General features: G+C 37.6%; 1 protein-coding gene across 1 annotated transcript in view; it reads right to left on the bottom strand.

Annotated features, from left to right (window-relative positions):
• LOC102872229 (chromosome unknown open reading frame, human C7orf31) overlaps positions 1 to 4,074 on the bottom strand; it is a 67,787-nt gene that overhangs the window by 44,490 nt on the left and 19,223 nt on the right. The gene's annotated exons all lie outside the window — the stretch shown is intronic.

A 4,074-nucleotide genomic window follows, 5' to 3' on the forward strand; every position in this document is an offset into this window, starting at 1 on the left:
GTCAGTCCTGTTCTACAACAGTGGCACCATGCAATATTTGTCCTTTTGTGACTGGGATATTTCACTCAGCATGATGTTCTCCAGAGTCAACCATTTTGAATAATATTGCATGAGTTTCTTGTTTTTCAATTCAGCATAGTATTCCATTGTGTGAATATACCACAGCTTCTCTATCCATTCGTTCGTTGATGCGAATTTTGGTTTTTTAATGCATTGAGGCCCTTGAAATCATCTCACAACTTGTCTTGGATCATCAGTGTTTAATGAGGAAATCTTGAAATAGTTTCTAAATTCAGGCAGAATATACACAAGATTGTATTTTGACTTTCATGGACCTGTTTCCTTTTACTAAAGTTCTAACTTGATTTTGATATGAACAATTAATGGTCTGTCCCACTACTGGCCACTGGCCTTCCTCTGATTATTTTCAGTTTCTCTATCATCTCTTTTCAGAGATGTACTCTTCAATATATTCCATCTGGGGAGACCAAAGTGTATAGTTGCTGTTTATGGTTTATTGTTGTTGGTTTCATTTTTCTTCTTAAAGTATTTGCAATTAGTAAATCCATCTACAAAATTCTATCATGTGATCTTTAGCATTGTTTCTATCACCAGGGCCACATTTTCCAAACTGATTAATTATTTCCAACTTTGCATTCCAATAACCAGTAATTATCAGTGTATGCTGATTACACATTTGATTACATTCAGTCTGAAGAAATAGGTAGAAATCTTCAATTAATCTTTGGCTTTAATGGTTTGTATATAAGTTTTTATAATAGCATTAGATTGTTAGATATCTTTATTTGCCTGCTTTTTATGCCTTACTGAAGAGGCCTTCAATAAAGTTGATTATCAGCTACTCAGTCTCCCTACTATTTTGTTTCTCTCTGTGCTTGCCTTTTCTAATTTATTTCTTTTTACATATTTACAGAAGAAAGCTAGGTACCTAAATTTTTAAGAATCCAGGTAGCTAGTATTATTAGATAAAGCTCGGAGTAACTTTATAATCTTTATTGCTGTTAGTTCCTGAGGCACTGGCTCTGACTCATGGCGACCTCACATACAATTTAACTAAGTGCTTCCTGGTCCTGCCCTGTTCTCATGGTTGGTTGGGGGTCAGACCACTATGGACCACAGGGTTTTAAATAACTGATTTTTCGAAGTAGACACTCTTCCTAAATGGTCCAGTGAAACCTGATCACCATCATAACAACACACAAACATTCAACAATAGTTAGGTTGTGGCTGTTCAGGGGTGAAATCACAAGGAATTCAACCTGAGTCTCCCCATCACCAGAAGGTGAGAATCTTCCAAGTGAACTACCACCCGAGTTCAGAATCTTAGGGAAGCAGTTCATCTGACATGTAATTTACTGCTTCTTGTTCTTCAATTTTAGGTTGTATTTTGAATAGTTTGTGAAAGAGTGATTTTAAGATTTAAAAATTACAATTGAAATATTTTACTATTTTAAAATAATGCTTGGTAGATTCTAATGACTATAGTAAAGATTTATAAGACAATAGCTCCAACAAGCAAGAACATCTGTACCAATTAGAGAATTTGTTCAAAGAAAAACATTTAAAATTTAATATCCCTCTCCCTCTCAGGAATATTTTTATTTAGTGTTAGATAACATGAGATAAACAAGGGAATTAAATTCATCAACATTTTTGATCATAATACTTTAACATCTCTAAGGACTGCAAAAGGCTTCATAAGCGTAAACTTTTTAACTGATTTCACAATTAGAAATTATAATTAGTTTTTCCATCTGTGCCTGCTTCTATATAACAGGCTTTTTTTTCCCAGAGCAATTTTAGATTTACAGAAAATTGAGGAAAAAATATGTAGTTCCCCTTTTTCACTTGTAGGGATGTCATTGCTGGTATCAGATGACTCTTGGGTGAAAGAAGAAAATACTAGAAAGATGTTTACTTGTGTTTTATTTACTATGCAAAGGTATTATTGATAACAATTAGAAGAATGGGAATTCCAAACACTTTATTGTACTCATTTGGAACCTGGACACAAACCATAAAGCAACTGACTGAACAGAACAAAGGGATACTGCATGGTTTAAAATCAATAAAGGTGCACATTATGATTGTATTCTTCTATTATACCTATATTCTTCTATTATACCTATTAAATCTGTATTTTTTTGTTGTTATGTGCTGTCAAGTCACTTGCGACTCATAGCGAACCTATGTATGTTGTTGTTGTTGTTGTTAAGTGCCGCCGAGTCGCAGGCGACTCATAGCAACCCTATGAAGGAGAGTCCTCAACACTAGGGTGTCTTTCATCCTCTCTCCAGGTTTATAAGTTTTCCGGAGGCAAGCTATTATGGAAGTAATAGCTCCTACTCCCACTACCTCAATCACTGAATCGATCCATCTCATTGAGGGTCTTCCTCTCCTGTGCTGTACCTCCACTCTCCCAAACATGATGTTCCTCTCCAATGACTGGTCCCTCCTTGTAACATGCCCTAAGTATGTCAGACCGAAGCTTCAGAATTCTTGAATCCAAGGACAAACCTCTCTAGGACAAACCTGTTTGTTCTCCTAGCAGACCATGGTATATTCAACACTCTTCTCCAGCACTATAGCTCAAAGGCATCAATTCTCTTTCTGTCATCCATAGTCACTGTCTAGCTCTCCAATGCATAGCATACAACTGCAAAGAGTATTTGATCAGACAAACCTTAGTCTCCAGCCTGATGTCGTTGCTCTCCATTACTCTGGAGAGGTCCCTGACAGCTGACTTTCCCAATGCAATTAATCTCTTGATTTCCTGGCTGCTGGTAACAAGAGTGTTGACTGTGGAGCCAAGCAAACTAAAACTGTTAACTATCTCAATGTCTTTACCATCCATACTGATGCTGCCAATTGGCCCAGTGGTGAGAATCTTTGTTTTCTTGATGTTGAGCCTTCAAGCAGGCGTCTATGATGAAGAATGAGGCATCAGGATTGGAGGAAGGCTTATCAACAACCGGGGTGATGCAGATGACACACTTTGACTTCCTAAAACATAGAGAAGTTCAATACCTATTGAAGAATACCACTGTTCTCAAGTATGTATTATTGTTGTTATGTGCCATCAAGTCGCTTACGACTCATGGCAACCCTATGTACAACAGCCTTAAACTCTGCTCTGTCCTGTGCCAGTTGCACTGTTTCCAATACACCCATCCCGATTACCCTAGTCACTGAATCAATCCACCTCATAGAGGGCCTTCCCCTCCTGTGCCTGCCATCCACCCTCCCAAGCATGATGTCCCTCTCCAAGGACCAGTCTCACCTTTCAAAATGACCAAAGTATGTCAGATGAAGCCTCAGAATCTTTGCCTCCAAGGAGGTGCCCGGTTTAACCCTCTCCAGGCTGAACCTGTTTGTTTTCATAGGAGTCCATGGTACCCTCAATACTCTTTTCCAGCACTATAGCTCAAAGGCATCAATTCTCCTTCTATCCTCCCTAGTCATTGTCCAGCTTTCTAATGCATAACAAGTGATTTCAAAGATTGAAAGTATGGATTACACTTCAATATAAAATAAATATCCTTACAGCTGGACCATATATATGGAGAAAAGACTGACATTATCAATGGTTTCATTTTAAATGGATCCAGAATCAACACCCTAGGAAGCAGCAACTGAAATGTAAAAATATGTGTTACTTTGGGTGAATCTACTGTCAAGGACCTTTTTAAAGTACTAATGAACAAGGTTGTTACTTTAAAAATCAAGATAACTCCCACTGTCGTAAAATAGGACTGACATTGGGGTTGTGGGGAGACTGAGAAAGATGGGATAAATAATGTATACTGCATTGAAATAGATGAGAGAGAAAACTGTTTAAAAGGTATATATGATTAGGTATTATTGTCATGATAGGAGTCCAGAATGAAGGCTGCATAGTGGAGTGGAACTTGGGGGGAGGGATTGTAAAACAAAGAAGGATTTTTTTTTATTTACTTTTCAAAGAGAAGAGTGTACTGGAGGGGTGGGAGGGGTGGGCAGGGAGAAAAGTGCAACAATGAATGAATGAAAATCCAAAGTCTGTAAATTTTCATT

The sequence above is a fragment of the Elephantulus edwardii genome, unplaced genomic scaffold (genome assembly GCF_000299155.1).
Source record: "Elephantulus edwardii isolate Elephantulus edwardi_28Jun2011 unplaced genomic scaffold, EleEdw1.0 scaffold00182, whole genome shotgun sequence".
Lineage (NCBI taxonomy): Eukaryota > Metazoa > Chordata > Mammalia > Macroscelidea > Macroscelididae > Elephantulus > Elephantulus edwardii.